Raw genomic sequence first — 27,046 nt, 5'->3', positions numbered from 1 at the left:
TTATATTCAGAAAAAGTGAAGAATAGATAATGGGGAACAGACTGCATTGGGTCTAACATATTAGATCAGAATCTAATATTTTTAAGGTACTGAATGTATATCCTATCACATGTTGATTTGGATGAGGCTTCTCATTTTATGGATGGAGGGAACTCTGAAGCGTTCCCTTGTGTGTCTGTGATATATGAGCTTTTACCTTCTCATTTATGAAGTTACAATAGATATATAATTCTTACCTTATTATGTATTCTCTAAGAAGCACAGTAAAAATAAAATGAAGCTTTAAAAGTTTAAAATGATACTGCAGGGAATCCAAGATGAAAAAGATATACAATGCCAAATTACTTCCACCCATGTTGTTACATACCCTATTAACAGCATGCACAAGAGACAATTCTATTTCTAGATTTTAGCACCCCATTTCATAATTTTTACTTGTGATGACCAGAGAATATGAAGTAGGAAGATGGCCTGTGGGGAGATATTATGCATTTTTGTTATTGAATCTCACCACTCAAAATTGTGTTTAGTAATCACTTCTCCATCACCTAAAAATTGGTAACAGGTAAAATTGAAACAAATTTCGGTAAGATAATTTTGTTATTGGGTACCTCACTTGAAATGTGCATTTCTGATTGGAGAGGAAGATGGATGATTCTAGGCAATTTATACTAATTTCTACATATGCATCTATTAATTTTTGAAGAAATACTGTTAGTGAAAACTGTAAATATATAAAGTGGTTCTGATCACAGTGGAGGAATGGAATAAAAATTAAATTGAAAGTCTCTCATGTCAGGCTAAGAGTTCGTTTTAAAATCATCATGCTTATTTACCAAAGCTCTGTGAAACTGGTCTAAGTTAAAGAAGAAAGAAAATGAATTTTAGATTAGAAGTGAGTTATGGCCCCTGCTTTTCCTAGCAGTATGTCCAGTTTATTCACAGTGTTCTCTGCAGTTCTGGGGCATTCTGGGGAAATCTCTCCAGGAATAACCCATGATATATTCTTGGGGCTTGGAGAGAGAGGTAAACAGACATACTGTGGGTCAAACTTTGGGATATCCATCCTCTTTCAACCACAGAGTTTGACATTGATTTTTACATATTGGACTTCTGCATTAGCATTTCCCTGAAAAAAAAAAAAAGTAGTTCTGAGGCAAAAGAAACAAACCATTGCACTAAATCATGTTGCCTTAATCTCTCCTCCAACAGAAGACTACATTTTAGAAGTCATTTTATCAAACTTTAGATCTTCTCATCCTTTTCCTTCCCACCACCTCTTTGTAGGCCTAAAATTTCATGAGTTATTCCTATACTTTAAAATATATGCTTGGTAAAGGAAGATTTATCTTTGAGCAAATGAATAATTCAGAGGCTAGAATTTCCCTGAGATTAGTTTACAAAGTGAAGACTCCAACCCAGAATTCAAATTTCTAGGGCAGAAAAGATGTTTGTGCTGTTTCCTCCACATAACAGAAATGCGGCTGCATTTTAGTGCTCATTGTGAACACGTTCTTGGAAAAAAGAGGTGGAATGCAAGTCCCAGCAGAATAGGCACATTGTATATGACAGATGCTACCCGCTTTCTGAAAAGACTCATAGTCCTCAGTTTTTGATGTAAGTAGGACTCATTACATCAAATCTCTCTTTAAGTTTTAAATAAACATAAAGTTGTTTCCAAAATAATACACCCCCTCTATAATTAGGTGGAGAAAACAACTGTTATCAGCCGTTGACTACACAAGATCTATATCAGTCCTTGATGCCTTCCTTGAAAATTCCATTTTTCTTATACATGCTTTGGATTATCTTAAAATTAGCTGGATTTGTTTTACATTGTGAAGATAAAGATTTCTCAAGTTTCCCAACTCTGTTGAGTCAATATTGAGCCCCTTATCTTTCCTCAACTCACTGATCTAGCTGCAATTTCTCATGCAATTTCCAATTTTGTTTATGCCGTTTGAGGACCTCACATATGGCAGGTGGACTTTCACATTATACTAACACATAAGGACTACGAGGCCAGCAATAACTGTATCCAGATAGCCAATGAATGGTGAATTCGGCTATGATATAATTATCAAAATATAAATGTACAAGTGATTCTGTGATTAGTCTTTTGAGGATTAATAACGAAAGAACCTAGAAACATTAATATTAATCACGATAGTTTTTAGAACATTAAAGTTAGACTCTTCTAAATAAGAACATTTTCTATCGGCCAGTTTGTGTTTTCTCCCTATAACCTCTATTTTTGTGTCACATAATTTACCTTATCACATGGACATATTTTACACTTTATATCTCCTATTTATTTGATTACACAAGTAGTTGCATTAATTGCTGGGCATGGTGGCTCATGCCTATAATCCTAGAAACTCTGGAGGCTGAGGCAGGAGGATTGCTTGAGAGCTCAAGACTAGCCTGGACAACATAGAAAGACCATGTTTCTACAAACATGAAAAAAATAGCCAGGTATGGTGACACATGTCTGTAGTTTCAGTTACTCAGGAGGCTGAGGCAGGAGGACTACTTGAGCCCAGGACTTTGAGGCTGCAGTGGGCTGTGATCTTGCCATTGCACTCCATCCTGGGCTACTCTTAAAAAATAATAATAATTAGATGCATTAAGTTTTTGGGTTGTATGTGCCATCTTTAACAATTCAGGCTTCCCCCTCACTAATCTTCTGGAAAGCATCTCCTAAAATAATCTCTTCCAATTTCCCACTAAAATGGCATTGAAGAAAGAAAAAGATGAAATCTTGTAACTTCCATCCCATTTCCTTGCATACCAGCAGGCAGCCTACTGCCTGGATCTGAAAGGGGATCAATGTAAAGATACTCTGCCTAGATTGTGAATAAAGCAGAAGTGACTTAACTTTCATAAGACCCGTAAAGTAGACCAGTCACACTGCCCCAAGAAAGGAGGAAAAAGATTTCAGGCCATTGTTGTTTGCTGCTGGCCTCTGAGGCCAAAGGCTTCATCAGCTAGAAAACAATGTATCTCTTACCATTACAAACGTGGTGCTTTATGCTGTAGTTAAGGTACATTCTTCCACTGATGATTTTTTTCTTACATTTACTCACAGCTTCCACCTCCAAGAGGGAAGTGGGGTGCTCTGAGGAAGCATGGGAACTACTGATGACTTACCACATTGTGGCAAGTGTAGTCGCCACAGTTTTGGGGCTGTGACAGCAAGAACGTGATTGCAGGTGCAGGTGTGCTGAGATGGTTATGCTCCAGTACTGACAGCCATAGGACAGGAGAGGGAAGGAGAAGCTCCTACCCCCATTTAACAGAGCCACAGTGGATGAGTGACTTCTGTTCACCAGACACAGCCTGTGACATCTACCTGTTTTTAACTTCAGACCTGAGAAGGTGATTTAACAGTCACTCAAATGGCAAGTAAGCAGACGGAAAGAAATCCACATGGCATGCCCAAGGGCAAGCGTCAGAAAAGACAACATAGGGCTCATAATATACAAAGAGCAGCGGTGCATTATCAACCTAAATGTTTACAGAAAGAATATGCTTCTGATATACCAATGATAAACTAAAATAAAATTTTGGAAAGTCATTGTATAGCTACAAGAGAGTTTTAAAATTGCATAATACGCAGTGTCTCAAGAAATATGTCACCATAACCTTTACTTGAAAGACTAAAAGAAAACTTAATTTGATTTTCAGAAAAAGAGTGGTGAATAAAAGTGTTTCAAAAACTGAAAAATTTTAGTATAGATGGGGAAAATGTTGTTTGAAATGGTTAAACTTAAAGATATTGATTAGAAATGTGATTATAAAACTAAATGATTGGTATAGGTTAGTAAGTGTCAGGGAAAGGAAAGTAAACAAAAGGCATTAATATGCCTCATCTTTTGTGGCAGGAGTCAAAAGATGCAATTCATGCTGAACCTACATAGGCTGAAAAACAAGGCTGATATTCAGTGAGTCAGAGGGACTCAATTTGAATTATAGGATGAATGAAACTTCTACATATCCTGAGCTCTAAGTCACAGATGGAAATTATCCCTTCCAGTAAAGCACCCATGGCACATTTTCAAAAACTGGAAGTCTGTTTACCACAAGTACTGTGATATAAAGGCAAAACCCCTCAGTGTCTGGCATGATCTAGACCTCTGGGGTGTGACTCATTTTTGCATTTCAACCCTCAACCACCACTTCCCAGCACCAACCATAGTTCCATCCAGATTCCACTACCCCTGAGCTCCAGTGGTGCCCACCCCTGGGATGATCTCATTTCTACCTCCCCCAGACCTCCTTGCACATCCTCTGCAGAGAGGCCTTTTGTGGCTCACCTACTTCTCAGGGTTCTTTCTCTTCCTGAATCCTTGTTCTGGTCATTGTCTGAATATCTCACTTGTCACAATTGGATTGGACCTTATTTTGTCCATTGTTTTGTTTTTTTTCCATGACTTGCTGTTAATTCCTAGAAGGTCTGGATCATATAATCTTTACTTTTCTTCTTCCTTCTTCTCCTCACTCCTCTTCCTCCTCCTTCTTTTTCCTTCTTTTATCTCCTTCTTTCTCCTTCCTCCTCTTACTCCTCCTCCTCCTTCTAAATCTTCCCCTGCGCTATGCTGTAGCTCACTGTTAATGCTTGGTTCACTGAATGAATGAAAACAAGAAAAGTTGTAAGAGCCTTAACCATAACACTGAGTTACATTTTTTCTTCCTTTCCTTGTTTTAAACTCCGATTTTGCCCTTAAATGCATTCTGGAAATTGAGTCATTGGCATTTCATAGAACACATAATATCTTTGCTCTGAAAACAAAAGCAATCTTGTACTTCAGATCTTTATAAAAGTAGAGTTAACTATAAGGCCACCTTTTACATCTTGATACAGTAGGGGATGGTGTTTTGGGATGAATTGTGTCCTTTCAACCCCCCAAATTTATATATTGAAGTACTAACTCCCAGCACCTCAGAATGTGACCTTATTTGGAAATAGGGTCATTGCAAATGTAATTAGTAAAGATGAGGTCATACTGGAGTAGGGGAGACCCCTACTTCAACATGACTGGTGTCTTTATATAAAGGAGAAATTTGAGCACAGACCTGCACTCCGGGAGAATGCAGGAAGGAGGCAGAAATGAGATTGATGTATCTATAAGCCGAGAAACACCAAAGATTGGCAGGAAATCACCAGAAGCTATGAGAGAGGCATGGACAGATCCTTCAGAATCTCTCAGAAGGAACCTCTCAGAAAGAACCAACCTTGCTGATACCTTGATCTTTTTTTTTCTGAGGAGGAGTCTTGCTTTGTCGTCCAGGCTGGAGTGCTATGGCACAATCTTGGCTCACTGCAACCTCCGCCTCCTGGGTTCAAGCAATTCTCCTGCCTCAGCCTCCTGAGTAGCTGGGATTACAGGCGCCTGCCACCACGCCCAGCTAAATTTTGTACTTTTAGTAGAGACGAGATTTGACCATGTTGGTCAGGCTGGTTTCAAACTCCTGACCTCAGGTTATCCACCCGCCTCGGCCTCCCAAAGTGCTCGAATTACAGGCATGAGCCACCACACCCAGCCAATACCTTGATCTTAAACTTCCAGACTGCAGAACTGTGAGATAAGTCCTGCCGTTTAAGCCACCTAAGTTGTGGTACTTTTTAATGGCAACCCTAGGAAACTAATATAAATGGTGGTTTTATTAAGAAAAATAAAAATAAAGGCACTCTTATATTTGTATGTTTATGTTAATTGCCCCAGAAGGCTCTTGGCAGCCTCTGAGGTTTTATAGCCCAAGTATTTCTGCAGGGGAGGAAGGGACATACCACGTGATGAAAGGTAAGTTTTTGGTTTTCTGTAATCTGATTATAAGTAGGTTGTGTGTGTGAGTGTGTGTGTATGTGTGTGTTTTAATAAGAATAACGTGCAGCTAAAGCCATGGGATTATGCTCACAGGTTGCTACACTCATACAAAAATGAAAATATTTTATGAATACATGAGCTGTCCATCATGGGCATCAATCTGCTAATTACCATAGTCTCTCATGCTCTGAACAGACTTCTTCATGAATTTTGAGTTATTCTTGGAAAATATCTTGCAGTTCAACAGGCCAAATATAAACCATGGGCTCTTGCTTAGGCACGGGCCTGGTCTTGCTTAGTATTGCCAACTTCCAAAACGTAATCTGTAATTGTACTAGCTTCCTAGGGATGCTGTGACAAAGCACCACAAACTGGGTGGCTTAGAACAACAGAAATGTATTGTCTCATCATTCTGGAGGCTAGCATCAAGGTCTGGAGTCCAGTCAGGGTGTCAGCAGGGCCATGCTGTCTCTGAAACTATAGGGGAAGGACACTTTTTTTGCCTATTCCAGCTTCTGGTAGTCTCAGCCAGCTCTTGGCTTGTGGTAGCATAATTCCAGTCTTGGTCTCTGTCTATTCGCGGTATCCACCCTGTGTCTCTTCATGCCGTCTTCTCTCTGTGCATGTCCCTCTGTGTCCAAATTTCCCCTTTTTATAAGAACGCTGTTTATATAGGATTGAAGCCCACTCCAGCAACCTCATTTTAATTCCATCAGCTCTCTAAAGACCTCATTTCCAAATAAGATTGCATTCTAAGGTACTAGGGTCAAGACTTCAACTTATCTTTTTGGAGGTACACAATTCAACTCACAACACTAACCAAAATGACTTTTCAGGCTGGTGCCCAGACTGCCTCTCATCTGACAGAATTTTCATGTATGGCTGTTCTGGTTGCAAACAGCAGGACCTCACTCTCCCCATTGGCCTTCATCCCATTGCTCATAGTGGCATTCTGACATTCTTACAATTTGTATAACCTTTGTGCTATCCAATTTGACCCGAAAGCCCCAGAGTAGACATGTTCTATGAGTATGCTGGGTTTTTTTTTTCTAGCAGGTAACATTTCCAGATTAGCTGAGCCAAATGATATGGTAACATAATAGATTTCCACCTTTGCACACCTGAAGTGTATGACCTAGTCTAATCACTGACTGTGGAAACAGTAGCTAATATGACAAAAGTGCTGTCGGGGACTTCAGCACTTCATTATCGCAGGGATGGCTTCCAAAGCTAACCCCTCAGTGAGAAACTCAGGCATCCCAGATTCCAGGAGTTTTGGAATAGAACCCCATATTTGTATTGTGTTGGATTGATAAGAAGTTTACTTAACTTCTCCCTCTGAGTGTATTTCCATTTTAAAAATAGGAATGTTACTGCCTCCTTTGCAGAGTAGAGAGTGCTCAACACATAGTAAGTGCTCCTTGTCTGAAGGTTGCTTATTCCACTCCCTAATCATTGTGGCTACAAAAGACCATCCTTCAGACTCAAGTAACTGAAGCCTGTTGGCATTACATATTCTTGGACATTTTCTTCTATTGCAAAATCTACAGGACATGTGAAAGTTGCTGTTTATGTTGTTTGTGTTAAAACTCTTATTTTTTAAAGATGATTTTTAGATTCACAACAAAATTGAGGGAAAAGCGAGATTTCCTATACAGCCCCTTCCCCTACTCATGCATAGCCTCACCCATTATCAACATTCCTCACCAGAGTGGTTCGTTTGACTTTTAATAATCTCCAAACCCTTAGATTCCAGAAAAAAATGCATAGGTTTTGTAGTAGGGAAGAAGGTCATAGTTTATATTTCTTGAGATTATGCCCTTTATTTCTCTCTCAAACCAACGGTTCTGGCCATGTGAGGATTTTGTCACTCCCAGCTGATTTGGAGATCATCACTTTTGCAATGCAATGTGGAACTCTTGTCTGCATTTAGCCCTTTCTGAGTACACATTCTGTGTTTTGCTAGACTGAGGCAAGTTCTTGTGCTTTTTGTTGAAACAGGCAGTGCTGTACAGTGGGAAGATGCTGGAGGTACAAAGGAAAGGCCAGGCTGTGAATCCTAACACTAGCACTCATTAGGCAAGCAATTTCACTTTTACCAGCCTCAGTTTTCTCAAAGTGTGAAGTTAGAGGGCAACCTGTAGGCCCATCCTTATTTCCCACACTGATTGCAAATTTGTGGGTCTAATGCAAATTGCAAACATGAGAATCCTCAAAACTAGCCCTAGGTTCCATAATGCGCTAGGAAGAACTCATAGAATGTGCTGAATGCTGTAATACTCACAGGTACAGTTTATTACAGGGAAGGGTTGCCGGTTAAAATCAGCCCAGGGCAAAGGGACATGGGGCAGGGTCCAAGAACATTTCCTTGTGGAGCTTCTAGTTGTCCTCTCCCCAGGGAGTATGGACAACATTACTTTTCTGGCAATAACATGTGACAATACACATAGGGTATTGTCAACCAGAGAAGTTCAGCCAAGCCCTGGGGTACAGAGATTTTACTGGGGCTCCATCACATAGACATGGTCGACCACTCACATGGCAGATCTCGGGCTCCCGTCTCTGAGAAGGCTGAGCTGATACCACATGGCTCAAAGCTCTCAGGCTGAATCATACTGTTAGGCTCTTCAGTGTGACCCAAGGCCTTCAGGTAAACAAAGACGCTCTTATTACATATGGCGATCATAAGGTTAGAAATTACCTGCAGGAAGTCAAGGGCTAAGGCCAGACCTCTTTTGGGGCAAGGTTAATAAATTCTTTACTACACACATAGATAGAACAAGTGGGTAATCCTTAGCGACCTGTCTAGTCTGTAAAATCTACAGTGATGCAAATGTGAAGCCCTGCTTAAGGGCATAGCCACTGTCACCTTGAGTAGGAACTGTCAGATCTGCCCTCTCATGGCCAGATGGCTGCATCAGCCCACTGGTACTCTCTGTGTGATATGCCCGAGGGTTTAGGGATGTTTCAGAAGGCCAGTTGTATCTGGCAGATGGGTAACTCTTAATTATTGTATGACATTGTTTTCTGTATTTAATGGTTAAGATTTAGGGAACGGGCAATATGTGAAAAAAACACATGTTAAGAGAATGTTTCACATTTAGACCTTGAGAAATTGGTGTTTATTTATGCCAATTACCTATGTCTCTGAAGTGCCAAGAGTATGAATTAATATTTTATTTCACTTGTGGAGAAATATTCAGAAATATTGAAGTCCTTGGTCCTCATGAGAAAAGAATTTTCATGAGACTTGAAAGCATTACTGCAAACATTTTGCTAGCACATTTTTTGTGAGCTGTGTTAATTGCACCTACCTTTATCAGTCAGAAGTTTTGCTGATTTAAATCAGATCCCAACTAACCCAAGCAGGGCTGCACTGAAGGCCACATCTCTATTGCCCAGATTTCCAAGGGGACTCTGGAAATTAACCAGAAGCCCTCCTGCTCGAAGACCAACTCTTGAGGTGTATATGATTTGCGTAGAGGTTCCAATATGCCAAGTTCTTAGAAGTTTCTGGGAGCCATACAGATGATTACGATTCCAAATGTTCTCATCTTGGGTTCCACCCTTTTTATTCAATGAGATTTGACTTTTCTACTTTTTCACTCCCATCTTCACCACACCAAAATTCATATCTAACAATCATTGTGTATATTATGAAAGTTGGTCTCAGTTTAGTCAAACCTGGGTTTCAGGGGATATAGCTCACATAAAAAGGAATGGGAGGTACCATTATATGGAAATACCTGCTGTGTGCCAGAGCATCCTTTGAGGTATTTTGTTTTCTATGATATTTTCAAACCCTCCACTTTACAGATGAGGAAAATCAGGCCCAGAGAGGTCAAGAAAATCACTTCAAGTCCTTGCTATTGTGAATAGTGCTGCCATAAACATACGTGTGCATGTGTCTTTATAGCAGCATGATTTATAGTCCTTTGGGTATATACCCAGTAATGGGATGGCTGGGTGAAATGGAATTTCTAGTTCAAGATCCCTGAGGAATCGCCACACTGACTTCCACAAGGGTTGAACTAGTTTACAGTCCCACCAACAGTGTAAAAGTGTTCCTATTTCTCCACATCCTCTCCAGCACCTGTTGTTTCCTGACTTTTCAATAGCAAGGACTTGGAACCAACCCAAATGTCCAACAATGATAGACTGGATTAAGAAAATGTGGCACATATACACCATGGAATACTATGCAGCCATAAAAAATGATGAGTTCATGTCCTTTGTAGGGACATGGATGAAATTGGAAATCATCATTCTCAGTAAACTATCGCAAGAACAAAAAACCAAACACCGCATATTCTCACTCATAGGTGGGAATTGAACAATGAGAACACATGGACACAGGAAGGGGATCATCACACTCTGGGGACTGTTGTGGGGTTGGGGGAGGGGGGAGGGATGGCATTGGGAGATATACCTAATGCTAGATGACGAGTTAGTGGGTGCAGTGCACCAGCATGGCACGTGTATACATATGTAACTAAGCTGCACATTGCGCACATGTACCCTAAAACCTAAAGTATAATAATAATAAATTAAAAAAAAAAAAAAAAAGAAAATCACTTCAGGCCAAACAAGGTCACGTGGAAAAGTAGGGATTCCTGTGAACTCACCCTGTGTTCTTCCTACTCCTTCATGCGGCAGAAACTCTCTCTGAATCCAAATGATGCTGCTGCTGAAGTGTGGGCTAGTTAGAGTGCATCACACAGAGCCAAGCCTCATTGTACGGGAAGGTAAACTGCTGCCTTCAGATGGATTTTGTGTATCTATGGATATCGTCAGTTGCCCAGCATTTCTGTGTTATCCAAAAAGTATTTCATTGTATTACTAGCATGTTCATGGTGAATAAAATGGCAAAACTGTTATTAAATTGTATTCTTTGCTGTCCCCCAACACAGCTAGAAAAGGCAACGCTTTATGGAAAGAATGATTCATTCAAAATTCAGTATTCATCTTTTGCTAACATTTTCCTGGTTTGTGTGTGTTTTTATTTGAGTACATATGATTAGTGAATGTAGCCATAAACTGAAAACCTTTGTGTTTGAATTTTTGTAAATTGCAATCTTGCCCTTGAGAAAAAAATAAATTTCAAAATGCTGTTTATGCTTGTTACTACTAATTAGGATGGACACAAAACAATCGAATATCTGGATTTGACCATTGGAGGGTTACAGATTGGTTAGAACATCAGCATTTATCATATTTAGATGACTGATTCATTTGCAGCCAGTCATGTGGCTGCTGAAATTTTCTCTTAAGTCAACGTTTCTGATCTCCATATGTAGGAGAGTTGTACCACCGTTCAGATTGGCATTGATCAGGAAAGGCCAAGAGAATTTTCTTCTCTTCTTTCTGAAGTGGTTTTCTCAGGCAGGACTGAGAGAAGCTTCAACAGTTGAACAGCTGTTGTCTGTCCTTTTTCCTCTCTGTAAAATATTTCCTGATTTGCACTGATTTCCCTTCCCTGAGACTTGAAACAGCAAAACAGAAACAAATTAGGTGTGTATCAGGAATGAAATACCTCCTGCTTATTGAGAGTTTAAAAATAATCTTTGCAATTAGCGTTTGACATCCTGGAAACTCCTACTGCTGAGCTTATACACACACACAGAATTTTCAAACCCAATGTGGCCAACACCCCCACAGACACCTGGAGAATTCAACTGCTCCTAGAAAAAGTGGATTGGAATTATTTTTTTTGCAAACTTTTTGTTGATCTCTAATCTATTGGGGTCCACGCATGAAATGGCTCTGTTGTATTCAACTTCTGACACTTACCCTCCTTAAATTGGTCGGGAAGCCCCTTTTGTGACATCTTGGATAAATTTTAAAACTTTTTGTTACAGTTGCTTATTTTAAGAGTCATGCCAGGTCAGCAATCCCATTACTGGGTTTATACCCAAAGGATTATAAATCATGCTGCTATAAAGACACATGCACACGTATGTTTATTGCGGCACTATTCACAATAGCAAAGACTTGGAACCAACCCAAAGGTCCAACGATGATAGACAGGATTAAGAAAATGTGACACATATACACCATGGAATACTACGCAGCCATAAAAAATGATGAGTGCATGTCCTTTGTAGGGACATGGATGAAGCTGGAAACCATCATTCTCAGCAAACTATCTCAACGACAAAAAACCAAACACCGCATGTTCTCCCTCATAGGTGGGAATTGAACAATGAGAACACTTGGACACAGGAAGGGGAACATCACACACCGGGGCCTGTTGTGGGGTAGGAGGAGCGGGGAGGGATAGCATTAGGAGATAGACCTAATGTTAAATGACGAGTTAATGGGTGCAGCACACCAACATGGCACATGTATGCATATGTAACTAACCTGCACGTTGTGCACATGTACCCTAAAACTTAAAGTATTAAAAAAAAAAGAGTCATGCCACTTATTATGCCTTAGTCCAGTCCACTAAAACAAACACAAAGTTTAGTTCTTCCTTTTCCTTTCCTCAACCTGACCAAATTTGTGGTGATTTCACTTATACTATTGAAATGTGCTTGTGTGTATGTGTATGTGTGTGTGTGAGAGAGAGGGAGGGGAGAGAGAAAGAAGGCGGTGGGAGGGGGTGCGGAGAGAGAGAGAGAGACCTCTTTTTTACCCCATGAGTAGAGTAAGGAGAAAGTAGAAGAAAACAGGCATCTCTCTGCTTATGCAAGACTTGTTTCAGATAACTGGTCACCCAAATGGTGGTCTCAGCCTCAGAAGTTGCCACCCCAGTTAGTTCATTCCTGGGTTTTTTTGTTTTTTCAGTGAGACAGGGCACTTTTTTCTACCTGTGTTGGAGTAGAGTGGCACAATCATAGCTGAATGGAGCCTTGAACTCCTGGCTCAAGCGATCCTTCCACCTCAGCCTCCTGAGTACTTGGGACTAAAGGTGTGCATACCCTGCCTGGCTATTTTTTTTAAATTTTTATTTTTGTAGAGAAGAGATCGTGCTATGTTGCCCAGGGTGGTCTAAAACTCCTGGTCTCAAGTGATCCTCTTGACTTGGGATTACAGGCATGATGCACCATGCTTGTCCTCAATCCTGTTTAACTGGCCTCATTGGACACTTGGCCGTTACTTCTGGCTGGCCAGGCTAATGCTTCTCTGAGCTGTTTGTCTTTCTGGCCTCATCTGCAGCAGGCCCTGCAAGTTGGTCACCTGCAATTTCATCTGCCATCCATAGCACTGACTCTGGGTCTTGACAGGGGACTTAGGGGCTCACATTTATTTTCTTCCCTCCTCTTGCCTGTACTGCCAGGTCATTTCCCTCTAACACTCTTCCTGAATTCCAGTAGCAAAGGTCTGTGATCCTGTGGCTAGGTAGATATCCACAATAGAACTAGCTGTTGGTCACCATTTTTGAAGATCCTCCCAAACTTTACAAGTCTGTTGGTTGAGAGCCCCATCCTTTGCTTGGGATGAGAAACCTATGGAGAGGGGTATGCCCCTTGAGGTGGTTTCTGTTTGTCTCTCCATCCTTCTCTTGATGGCTATTACCTCAGAGGAAATAGACCTAACACCCCAGAGAATCTTATAACTTGGTTCTCAGCAGGGCTCTGTCTTTCCTGTAATTACTGTGTATTTGATTATCTCTGGGGCTCTGAAAAGACCTCAGTCTGTACCTTCCAGTCCATTCTGATACATTCTTGTGAATCACCAAGTCCATCTCTTTTTCTGTGTTGGTTAGTAACCCAAGAAAATAGGAGATTGATAAAGTATCACATTACAGAACATTTAAATAGTATCATAGACTCCATTGCCTTTCTTCCCAGAATGTGAGTCATTGCCTTTGTGATGTTATGACATAGTTTATAGCAAACATAAAATGGCACTGTTTAATTCTGCTCTAGTGGTCATCAGGATCTGAAAATAAAACATATCACCAGAGTTTTTGATTACTCCAGTCTCAAATTTTCAGTTTCTTTGATTTTTCTAAAATGAAAGCAGAACTTTTTCATCCTGTCTTTGTTTATGGCTTATGTTGTCTAAGCAGGAAGATACTGACTCATTAACATCTCAACATTTTTGGTAGAACTGTAAAGAGCTTTTCAACTTTTTAATCTGAATATTGGGAAGTCAGATATATTGAATTAGACTTAAAATTGGATAGTGAATATTGTTCATTTCAGTATTTCCAATCAAGCTGAAAGTCATGAAATTCTGTATCAATATATTTGCTTTATCTTTTGTATCTTTAAAAATAATTAGGCAGGTAGAGAAGAGTTGGGGTATTTCTGTATATTTAAATATTTTTAAAAATAAAGCATGGAACATTTTGAATTCATTGTGGATGAGGGGGCTGATGAGACTTGAGGTGGTAAGAGCAGAGTTAATTTAGGAAGCATCCCTGTTGTGGATGGGAAATGTTTGCTGCTAATGTCTATTTTTCTGTGCTGGAGCTGACAGAAATTTCCTTTTTGTTTATCACTTTGAGCCTTTTGAATACTGGCAGTCATGACACTTATGAAAATGTACACTATATAGTTAATTCCTTTTTTAATCTTATGGAAGTGAAGTTATTTTCTTTCTTTGATTGCATGCAACGGATACTTCTAAAAATCACTCTCTAGTGATTCAAATATTAGATTAACATACCAGTTTGCTGAGTAAATTCTCTGAACTCTATCAGAACAAAGAAGAAATTATAAGAAAACAAGCTGAACTCAAGAGCTTGCTTTCTCTCTCTCTTTATTTTTTCTTTTGGACCCCACAATTTCCAGCTATGTCTTAGGGAATCAGCTCCAAATCAGTCTGCTTCTAAAATGATCATTTTGTACACCCAGAATAAAACATAAAAAGATCTGCATTCACAAAAGGAGGGGTGGGTGTGAATGAGGGCATTCTAAAAAAGGGTTTAGGCATTGTAGACATTTGTTCTAGATAGGTTGTTAAAAATCAACATGAATGCCAAAATCCAGGAAAAGAGGAAAGAGCATTTCACAAGCAGTCCTGCTCATATCACCTTGCCTATCTGTGTCACACCAGCCACTGCTGCACTGTAACCACTAGCAGTTTCAAGGGCCTCACTTTCATCTAGGATTTTGCATAGCATTGACTGTCTTGATATGATTTCACATGTTATTTATGTTAGGATTCAGATTACTGAACTGGCATGAGTTGTGCTCATGAAAAAATACAACTAAAGTCTGTATTAGTGTTCTTCAGAGAAACAGAACATATATGTGTGTTCTGTTATATATATATGTAGATATAGATATATACCTGTTATAAAATAGATGTTTGTTCTGTTATATTAGATATATACCTGTTATATAATATATATGTTATATATAATATATAATATATAATACTATATATATTATATATACATATATATACAGATGTGTATATATATACGGATAATATATAATATATATTATATAATATATAATATATATGATACTATATATATTATATATATATACACACATACATACAGAGAGTGAGAGATTTTATTATAAGGAATTTGTTCAAGCAATTATGGAAGCTGGAACTGGTTAAGTTCAAAGTATGAAGACCCTTATTTCCCAGTTGGAATCTGAGGGCTGGAAGCTCTGTAGAACAGGAGCTAATGTCCCAGTTTGAAGGCCATCAGACAGGAGGAGCTGATGTGCCTCTGGGAGGCCAAGTTGTGCACCACTTTTGCAGAAATACCAGTGGCCATTTATTTTAGTTCTGCATTTCATAGCCTTGTCAATGATGAGGACTGATTGGGATCTGTATCCAGCTAAGGGTGATTATGAGAATTCAATCAAATGTCCTGTCAATCTTGACCTTTGGCAAATGGGCTTAAAAATCATGTTCACTAGATTTCATTACAGCATCTTATTCTTTAAATATATTCAAGTACCTACGTAGTAGCTGAAGAACAGGCTGGAAAATGAAAATCACAGCAAAATAAAAGTTGATACTTTTGAGGAATTGAGTGATCCTGAGTGTAGCCCTGATTTATCCTTTTTTTCCAGCTAAACTTTCCGTTTAGGTGATCTCATCAGATTCATGACTTTAATATTCTCCATGCTGATGACACCAAAATATGTTTCTCAGACTCTGACTTCTCCAATAAACTCTGCACTCATTTATCCAGCTGCTCCCTCAGTATCTCCAATTATGTGTAATACACACCATAAGCTTTTTATATCCAGAATAGAATTTTGAGTCCCTTGCCTAGAAAAATCTGATCGTCACCTGGTGTTCCTCATCTTAATTAATGACTTCACTTTGTCCTGTTGCTCAGATGTGGCAGATTGTATTTCTCCAAATGACCACAGCAAAGATCTCATCTCACATGCTTTTCTTACAGTGTAACTTTGGTATTCATCCTGTGAGAGCTGGGGTCTATAATCCTTCTGCTTGAAACTTTGTGGTGGCTTTTGACTGTCCCCACCAGTAGAATACAGTGGACGTGATGTTTGGTGACTTCCAAAGCTGGGACAAAAGGCAAAACAACTTCCCTCTGGCCCTCTCTCTTAGGAGATGCTTGCCCTGGGGCAAGCCATTCACCAAGCTCCAAGGAACCTACACTCGCCATATGGTAAGGCCAACTCAGAGGGACAGTGAACTCCAGGCTCAAGCCAGCATCACTTGCCATAGATGTGAATAAACCAGCTTTAAAATCGTTCCTACCTCTAGCTTTTGAGTCATCTGGTGATGGTCCATACACTAGGACAGACATACCCTTAAACTTTGAGTAATTTGTTGTGCAGCTGTAGTGACTAAAACATTGCAAGAGAATGCATTAGCCATCCTGATTCCTCTCATTCACACACCCATATATCCTGTAACTGTACTTTCAAAATATAGCCTGCATGCTGACCGCTTCTTAACTGCCCTCCACGGCTGGTCCTGAACACCATCACCTCTTGCCTTATATACTATAGATGACTCCTAACTGGTTTCTCTGCTTTTTCCCTACTTCAGATTATATTTTCCAAGTAGAAGCCAGATGGATTCTTTAGAAATGTTCACAAGATCAAGTCCCTATTTTACTTAAAACCTCCAATAACTTCCTATCACATTTAACATACTACCAAACTCCTCACTATCCCCTATTAGGCCCTATGCTACCTGGTGTCTTTTTCTCTGAACTCCTTTCTACCACTCTCCTCCAGACTCACAATACTCAAGCCACACTAGACTCTTACTCTTCCCTAAAACATCAATCTCTGAGCCATAGATAGCTAACATCAGAATACATGCCTGTCTTCCATAGCTGTGGGATTGCTCCTGGGTCTGCAATGTCCAGCTCTCTTTGAACCCATGAGATTAATTCTCACCAGTAACATGGTGCTTCTTGGATAGGATTATTAGGAAGCAAGTGTGCTGCCCTCACTCTCTTGATGCTAAAGGACTCCATAGCCCTAGGTGATGGCAAAACTTCAAGGTGGAGGCAGCCTAGATCCCTGAATCACCACATGGAGGAAAGCTGTCCATCAACCAGGAACGCCTGCATTGGACTGTGAATGTGAATAAAACTTAGGGTGTTGTTAGGCTACTGAAATTTTAGAGCTCATTCGTTATAGTACCTGGTATTTCTCTACCTAATAGTGTTATTCCCTCCTCAAAGCCTTTGTATTGGCTACTGCCTGCTGCTCTTCTCTCCCTTACATCATTCTCTCCCTTGCATCATGACTCTGCCCCCATTTAAAATATTTAAAATAGTCAGTGCTCCCACCCCCACACAAATTTATACTTTCTGTCATACTACCCTGCTTTATTTCCTTCATAGTACTTATCACTGTCTGAAATATTCTTATGTATTTTATTTTACTTCCGTTTCTGGTAGAATGAATACTTTGTAATAGCAGGGACCTGGTCTGTCTTTCTGTTACTCTATTCCCAGCACCTAGGTGGTGCCTGGCATGTACCAGTGATCAGCACTTGCTTCTGGATAGGAGCAATTACATCAAGTAGACTGAGAACAGGAATGAAGAGTTGGGAATTACAGTCCTTGGAAATTAAGTTAGCACCACTTGATAAATGATTCAACTTCTCAATGCCTTCTCACAACTGTCAAATTGGGATAATATCTATTTTATGGAATAGTCTGATGATTAAGTAAAATTTGTATGTAAACTGCTAAGACCTATAGCTTTTTAAATTAATATTTGTTCTTATTTCATGCAGGTTTGGAGGGGAGGAAATAATTGCCAACCTTAACATTTATTCTTCTAAAATAAGTGAGGGCACTGCCACATTTGATGTAAGTCTCATAGGGTGGCCTTTCCAGATTGGAGTAGTCACCTACTAGGGGTTGTTAACACTTTTATAATATGAAGGTCTGTTAGTCAGATACTTTGACACATACTACAGCAGGAAATTTTACAGCCCTGGCAATTGTTTTGACCATCACACCATCTCTAAATGATATGGTAGAATGGCCACATCCTGTTCTGACTGAGCCGTGCAAGTTCTGCCTTTATTAGTTTCCATGTGGTATTGTGAATTCACAGTTTGGTGGTTGGAGGTATGTAGATGACAAATCTTTGTTTATTCAGATCTCCAGGAAGCAAATAGTATTCTTTTGCAGAGTGGCCAATTCAGGAAAAACATGTTTATAAGCTATTGTTATGTTTTTCAAATTAAAAACATGAATGAAACATAAGAGTTTCTTATATTGTAATACTGAAAATATTGAGCAAAACATGAAATTCTCCTCTCCCTTCACCTCTTCCGAGTTTCCTGTCCAAGAAAAACTTGAAACTGTCAAGGAATTTAGTGGGTGAATTTTCAACATAGATAATATTGTGCCCAAGGGAGCAAAGATTTGTTTTGGGGAGGAGTGAAAAAATTTTACTCATATGCATAAAGTATAGATATACATATAACACATAAACAGATATACAGGCCGGGCATGGTGGCTCATGCCTGTAATCCCGCTGAGGTGGGTGGATCACCTGAGGTCAGGAGTTCGAGACCAGCCTGGCCAATATGGTGAAATCCTGTCTCTACTAAAAATACAAAATTAGCTGGGCATGGTGGTGGATGCCTGTAATCCTAGCTACTCGGGAGGCTGAGGCAGGAGAATCACTTGAACCCAGGAGGCAGAGGTTGCAGTGAGCCAAAAACAAGCCCCACCACACTCCAGCCTGGGCAACAGAGTGAGACTCTGTCTCAAAGTAAAAAAACCAAAACCAAAACCAAAACCAGATATACAGTCTATGTGGGATATTAAAATTTCATGGCGAGGGGATTTCATGGGAGTGATTAGGAAATAAATGTCCACATTTCTTTAGGGGAGTGATGATGAAATGAATAATTCAGAAACACTCGTGTAGTGTTTACCCTCCAGTTGCCTTTTTTGTACCCACACACAATATATACATATAAATATTTTTGTTGTTGACTTTTATAATCATTGGAATATGAATAAGGAAGAATGTTGCACAGTCACTGATAGTCATCTGATGACAGGAAGGGGACCCAGCGTTGGCGTGAGGCCGATGTTGTAGATGTCAGATCGGAGAACTCCCTTGTGTTGTCATTGTGCTACTGCCTCAAATAACCATGAAACGAATACTACCACCAAGAAATCCCAGTCTGTGAAATAATACGTATCCTCATGGTTTGAACCAATTTGAGTCATGCTTTCTATCACTTATCCCCAAAAATATCATATTAGAAAGCACCCTATACCAATTAATGTTCTCATATACATTTATATGTGTGCTCATATGTGAGATTCTCTTCAGAAAAAAAAATCTATACTATATTTGCTGGATTGCTTACTGACAATTTCTATCTTATTACAGATTGTATATTAATTTATACTGCTCACTTCTTTGGATTTGTTGTGGTTTTCTTAATGCTTTTAGGACCTTTTTATTTTTCCTGATGTGGTCTTTATTTGTTAAAATATATTGCAAATATGTTCTCCAAGTCTGCCACTTTTAACTTCATTTTTTTTTTTTAGAGATACAGAAGGGCTTGTGAAAATTATGCATTCTAGGTTGTGTCTTGCTTAGGGAGACCTTCCCAACCGAATACTATGAATAGTTTCCACTAACATCCTTTGGTAAATTCAGTTTTACTTTTTATGGCTTAAGATGTTACATAGAGGTTACATGCATATATGGTGGATGTATGTAGAGTGTAATGTATTGTGTAAGTTTATTTATTTTTTCCCTAAATCAGTAACTCATTTTCTCATTAACATTTACTATTTTTTACTTTTCTCACTAATTTGGAATTCTAATTTTCATATATTAAATTAATATGCATGCCTGAATTTGTTTCTAGATTTTCTAGGTGGGTTACATTAATTTCTCCACATTTTCTTATGCCTATATTACCCTCTGTTAATTACTGTAACTTCTTTGTGGGTTTTGTGGAATGGTTGTGGCACATGTTCTATTCACAATCCTTCTTCACATTGTTCACTTTTAAATTTTTCTTGCTGTTATGTATTTTAACTCAAATGAATATAGTTTTATTGTGTTTCAGGGTTAGGTGAGCAGAGAGAGGGAGAGTTTTCTTACTAAAATTTAATTTATTTATGTAATTGCATAGATGACTGTAACTTCAACAAATTCTCGTGGCTATTTCTTTATCCAATAAATTTTTTAATGTTGTAGCCTTTTTAGGATGTAATAACTTAAAGGCAACTTTCTTACCTTTTAACCTTCTCATTTATATCCCACGTTATAATTTACCGAGTTAGTTTGCATTTTCTGACTTCTTCCTCAATGGAACCTTATGAAAGGTTTGTAATTTTAATGCCCATCTTCAGAAGTGAAAACTGAAAGTCAAAAGAATCAAATAATTGAGTAAGTCATATAGCAGCATAGTAGCAGTAATGGAACTAGAATTTGTCTATTCCACATAGTGCAGTGGAATCTACACTGTCTCGGTAATTAGAACAAACTAATTCTTGTATCAAGCGTTACACTTTGTTTACTGGTTAAAGAGATATATGAGATTTCCTCCATACTGTCCTGCAGCCTGGGCGTTCCTTTGCCATAGTTGCTGGATCGCCTCCCTGTTTGAACAAAACAGGACAGAGGAAAAGGTAACCTGGAGGAGAATGCCACATCTGCTGATTTCAGGCTTGATGAAGTTCAACACTTCCTATTTCAAGGTGGTGACACCCTCCACAAATCCCTGGCTTTAAGAAGAAACCTCTTGATAAAGACCCCTCATCCACAGAGTTGCCTCCAAGCCTATCCTTGTTCTAATCCTTCTTCTCTGCGTGACCAAAACTTGGTATTCAAAATTCAATCTTAGCATTTTCTGGCTGTGCTAAAGGGGATGTGGGGACCTCATGTTTGGCTTACCTGCACCTTCTAAGCTAGCACTACTGTCTTACTTAATGGACTATAATTTCACCTCCTTAAGCTCTCTTCAGAATGCTATAATGAAGGAGGTGTGACTTGGGTTTGGAAATGTGGTGGCAAATTATCTATATATGAATTAACCTGTATAATTTAATACACATCATGAATAGTGATGAATTGCAAGTTTAACTTGATCATTTAAGTAGAGGGTAAAATTTCTCTTTTTCCCTGGTATATTTTATAGAGTAAATATTAAAATTTGATACTCTGGCTTTGTGGATATGGTTTCATGATGTACAACCACTGTTTCTAGGCAGCCCACTCTCCAGTATCACATTGTAGACACCTTGAGGACAGGGAGATCTTCTAAATCCACTTCATCTCTTTACTTCCCAAGACACCATGACCAGGCTTTAGCGTAGAATATTTGTTTGCTGAATAAATGAATTAATGAACAAATGAACTAATACTACTTTGCACTTCACACATTTCTCAATTTCCTTTATTTTTGTATTCATTTCTTGAATCATACAGTGTAAACTTCAGGTAACAATATGGAGATATCACTTTTCACATCCTCTGCAATGAGATTTTGCCACTAGCAGGATGCAGGAGACAATTGGAAAGGAAACAGCTTTAACTGTGTCCATCTTGGCCAGCTGTTCTTTGTAAAAGGTCTGTGATAAAATTTGATATAATTCAGCACATTTTGCATTAGTTAGGTATTAATGTTAACTGGTAACTTTTGCTCCTGTTAGTATAGAAGGAGTTTATTCTCTATGAACTTGTCCCACAAGAAGCACTGTCAACTCAGAAGGCAGTAGCCAACGTTTTTGGTATTTGCTCCAGGTTCCTTTTCAGAAAAGGTCGTTGTTGGAAAGAAAGGCAGCATGCTTTGGTGCAGGGCTCTACCAAGTGGAGTCTACGAATCATCACCTGGAACTGTGTTAGGAATACAAATTCAGTGATTCCCTTCAGCCCTATTAAGCCAAAAACTCTGTGTAGGACCAAATAGTCAGTTTTAACAGCCTGATCATGTGATTCTGATGAGCACTAAAGGTTGAGAACCTTGAATCTGTGGAAAAAAAGCCGGGATCTGAATTGGGCAGACCTGAATCAGAATTTTAGCTCAGCCATATATTGTATGGCTTCAGCCATGTTAAAGAAATCTAAGCCTTGGTTTCTTTATATATAAATTGTGGAGCTTAATACCCACTTCATTGGTTATTAAATGAACTATAAAATATCACACTGGGCCTGCCAGTAGAAGCCAGTCAACACATTTAGGGTTGTAATTTCCTTTCCTCTTGCTACCACCATTGCATGAAATCTGAAGTAGAAATAGTAGTTTTTAATCCTTTAGATATGTTATTATGTATGATAGTAATGTATAGGGTTTCTATACCCTGAGCTTTGGACTTGACACTTTTCTGACAAAAGAATGTGATTTACTTATGTATTTTAGCTGATAAATCCTAGATAGAAATGTATGTTCCCGTCTCCCTAAAGATAGTAGCTGTCTGTAATGCCATGTGAGTCAGAGATGTTCCAGTTATTGACTGCTGCATAACATTCTACCCCAAAACTTACTAAACAACTATTTAGTTTCACTCATGAGTTTGCAGGTAAGAAATGCAGGGAAAGCTTGGCTAGGGGAGTAGTCTCTGATCAGTGTGTTCTTGGCTAGGGTGGCAGGGGCTAGAGGTTCCCCTCCAAGATGGCTCCTCCAGTCACATGTCCAACCTCCTTGGAGCTGGTCTTGCTCTCACATGGCATCCCATCCTCCAGGGTCTGTCCTCTTGTTTTAGGATTTCCACGGTATGGTGGTCAGGGAAAATGCACTTCCTGCATAGTGATTGGCTTTCAAGAGGTAGGTAGTGGAAGCTGCCAGGTCAGTTAAGACCTCTGCTTATACCGACACAACTCGCCCCGTTGCTCGGAGCAGTCACACAGCCTGCTCAGAGTCAAGGGAGAGAAGAAACAGATTCTGTCTCTCGATGGGTGAGTGAGTGACAAGTCACAATGCAAACAAATGTGTGGGATGGGAGATGTTCTGCTAATCTTTGGAAAATATGATCTGCCACGAGGGCTGTTTAGTAGGGAATAGTATGTTGTTCTTTGTATGCAGCTGTTACCAAAAATGCTTAAAATAGATTGAATTTAACAATTACACCTAAACATACATACATATATTTTAATTACGTTTGTTGTCTAAATTTTGCCTTTTAATCCTTAGCAATGTAATTTGAGTCAAGTCAGGTGAGTTGTTAGTGTGAGAGTGAGCTGTCATGTCATCCATCCAAGTCCCCGCTTGGACTGTTTTACACGACGGGACTCAAGTCCACATTCATGATGCAGTGCTAAGGGTTGCTCTGTCAATGTAAAAGCTGTGTCCGAGCCTCAGGGCATGTAACCTTACAGCTCCGTGGTGGAGTTACATGCTTTGTTGCTGAAGGAAGGAATGTTTTCATTAGTTTTCTTTATTTTTGTTCCCTCAGTGGGATGTTATTAGTCATGTAGAGGCAGGATTTCTGTCCTACTCCACCTCCAACCAGGAAGTATTAATCACTCTTTCATCTGTGTTTTCATAGCATTTGGGCTATTATATTATTGTTTTTTGCTGATTATTTTAATCATACAAGAAATACATGAGTACATTCTGTTTATAAAATTTCAAGCAATAAAAATAAAACAACTGTTCACATTAATCTGCATCCATTTTCCCATGCTAATCCCTTCCCAGAGATAAGCAATGTTATCAATTTTGTGTATGACCCTCCAGACATATTCTCTGCATCAAGATATACACAAATATGTGAACATGTATAATTTACTCAAATGGAATCATATTCTATATATCGTATTATGGTTTCCTTTATTCATTTAACCTATTGAGTTGGAGAAATTTATATGTAGAATAACTTTACTCTTTTTTTAAAAAACAGCTGCATAGAAGGAGAATCACTTGAACCCGGGAGGCGGAGGATGCAGTGAGCCGAGATTGCATCACTGCACTCCAGCTTGGGCGACAGAGTGAGACTCTGTCTCAAAAAAAACAAAAAAAAAAAAAAAAAAAAAATTAGAAAATTACAAAAATTTCAGTAAAAACATCTGCATAGAATTCCATCTCATGACTATACAGTCGTGAATTTAACTCTTCCCCCACAGATGAACGTTGAGATTGTTTCCAGATTTTCACTGAATACAATACCCTAGTAAACATTTCTGACCTTGTTCTTTGTGCACCTAGGTGAGTATATGACCCTGTGTCTAGAATGGAATACTGGATCAGACAGTGTGCACACCCTTATCGAAGATACTACTGCCAGACTGCCTTCCAGGAAGGCCATTCCACAGAGAGGCAACCCCCTACCACACACCCGCATCAATGATGGCTTTTTTTAACCTTTTCTGAGTTTTGCATATTTGATGGGAGAAACAGATATATGCACTTGTTGTCTTTCCATTTCCCTGTGCATTAATGAGGTGTCCCATATTTTTCTGTGCTTATTGAGCATTTGTATTTCATCTTCTGTGACTATGTTTCGCTCATTTTATTATGGATACCATAGAAGTGTATATGTTTCCTTGAAACTTCTTCATTTTGTTCCATTGATAATTATTTTATTCTTGGGCCCAAACATATTAAAATGTAACATTTATCCATTTAATATTAATTTAATACAAAATATATGCCAAGCATCGTTGGGCATTAGAACATTACGAATACAAAGGTAAAGAAAACAGACAACCAGCTGTGTTCCTGATGAATTTCCGGAAAGTACTGAAGTATTGAAGGTCCATCCTAGGCCATACCTACGTGGGTGACCCTGGCACAGGCCTGAGTTTTTGCTGGTGGCTCTGGTTATAGTATATTTTGATACCTGGTAAGATATCTGAGAAAAATTTCTGTCTCTGTCTGTCATCTATCAATGAATTCTTCCATCTTTCTATCTACTATTTATTAGATGTGGGGACTTAGACAAAGTCTTATCAGATGCATAATATAGATCCAGGCCATCTGGCTTCAGAGTTTATATTCTTTCGTTTGTAGATTATTAATAGAGTTTATATTTTTTCTTTTGTAGATTTAATATAAAATTGTAAATTTTAGAACTTGTCAAATTTCATAGAAAAGTCATTTGGGACTTTGATAGGCATAGTAGGGTGTGTAATAATGTATTAAATATTTTTATGATATTGAGTTTTCCCATTTAGTACCATTGTAGACCTTCATTAAATCATCTACAATTTTATGTCATTTCCATAATTTTGTCCTTGCTCATTAATTATTAGATTTATCCTCAGGTATTTTACAATTTTGTGCTGATACAAATGGGATCTTAATAGCATTATCTAACTCCTTTATAGTGTAAAGAAAAGTGTGAATTTTTTGTATGTTGACCTCGAATCTGTATATTTTGATGATTTGTTGGTGTGTGTCCTAAGAGTTGTGAGTTGATAGTCTTTGATATTCTAAGACAAAAATAAAGACAGTGTTGTTTCTTTCTTCTAATCTTCCTAACTCTTATTTCTTATTTCTATATTATTATTATTATTATTATTTGGTGTAGGTATTCAGGACAGTATTGAATAAGATAAGATGATGGGGAAAACCTTGTATTGTTTTGAACGTTAATGGAAATGCTGACTTTTTTCTGAACATTTAGTATAATGTATACTTTACCTTGGTGATGGATAACTTTTATCAATTTAAGTAGTTTTTTCATGTTTTTTCTTGTACTAAGAGCTTTTAATAAGGAATTGAGTTTGAATTTTATAAATGTTTTTCAACACATTCAAAGGTAATTTACTTTTTATATCAATTAATGAATTGATTTACATTAATATACAGCTAAATGTTGAACTCTTTATCCCTGAATTTCTGATAAAAGCACTACCTTGTCATAATATGTTCTTTTAGTATGCTACTAAATTTTTAATAAATTTATTTTATATATAAATGTAATATGTGTGTATATATGATATTATGTATGTATAATATAACCTTTTTCTAATGAGTAAAAATGGCCTACCTTTCACTGCCTTATCCTCTTGTTTCTGGTTTTAGTATCAGAGTTAAGCTGGCTCTGTCAGATGAGTTGATTTTTCTTATATTTTCTGTTCTTCTATTTATTTATTTATATTTTTTTGTAGAAATGGGAGTCTTGCTTTGTTGCCCAGGCTGGTCTTGAACTCTTGGGCTCAAGCAGTCCTACCACCTTGGACTCCAAAAGTGCTGGGATTACAGGTGTGAGCCATTACTCCTTTCTATTTTCTACCCTTGAAAACAGATTTCCTAATATAAGAATGATCAAGACATGAAGTCTGATAGGGTCTACCTGTACATCAGTGCAGGCTTGATTTCTTCAAGTAATCTCACTAGTATACCAATTTTCTCAGTGGTTATTTTACTGTTTAGATAATTCTCTTTGACCCAGTTTTGGCCATGTAGCTTTTCCTAGGAAATTAGTCCTATCTTTTAGATTGTTAGTTGTACTTGTATGAAATTGTTTATACTGCAAGTAATATTTTAATAAAATCATATATATATGACATCATTAATAAATACAAATTTTATCTATAGCTTTGTCCTTTTTCATGCTATTTGTTTTATATTTGTTCTCTCTCTTTATTGCTTTTAATAGGAGATATGTTATGAAATTAATTGAACATGTTTGTCTTTTCAAGAACATTATTTTAAAAACTTTTCTATTTTATACACATAAGGTTTTATATTTTACTAATTATTTATAACTTTATGTTTTGATATATTTATATTTTAATAGGTCCCTAGTGTTCATTATGAATCATATATTTGTAGCTATAAATTTTCCTTTGAATACAATATCATCTATAATTCATAGGTGTTAAGTTTTATTGCTGATTTTTGTTTTTGTATAAGTAGTCTGTGATTTCCCT

At 38.2% G+C, this 27,046-nt stretch overlaps 1 protein-coding gene across 14 annotated transcripts in view; it reads left to right on the top strand.

Annotated features, from left to right (window-relative positions):
* NRG3 (neuregulin 3) overlaps positions 1–27,046 on the top strand; it is a 1,113,017-nt gene that overhangs the window by 66,857 nt on the left and 1,019,114 nt on the right. The gene's annotated exons all lie outside the window — the stretch shown is intronic.

Source organism: Pongo abelii, chromosome 8 (genome assembly GCF_028885655.2).
Source record: "Pongo abelii isolate AG06213 chromosome 8, NHGRI_mPonAbe1-v2.0_pri, whole genome shotgun sequence".
NCBI classification, from domain to species: domain Eukaryota; kingdom Metazoa; phylum Chordata; class Mammalia; order Primates; family Hominidae; genus Pongo; species Pongo abelii.
This window is presented reverse-complemented; position numbering and strand designations above follow the sequence as displayed.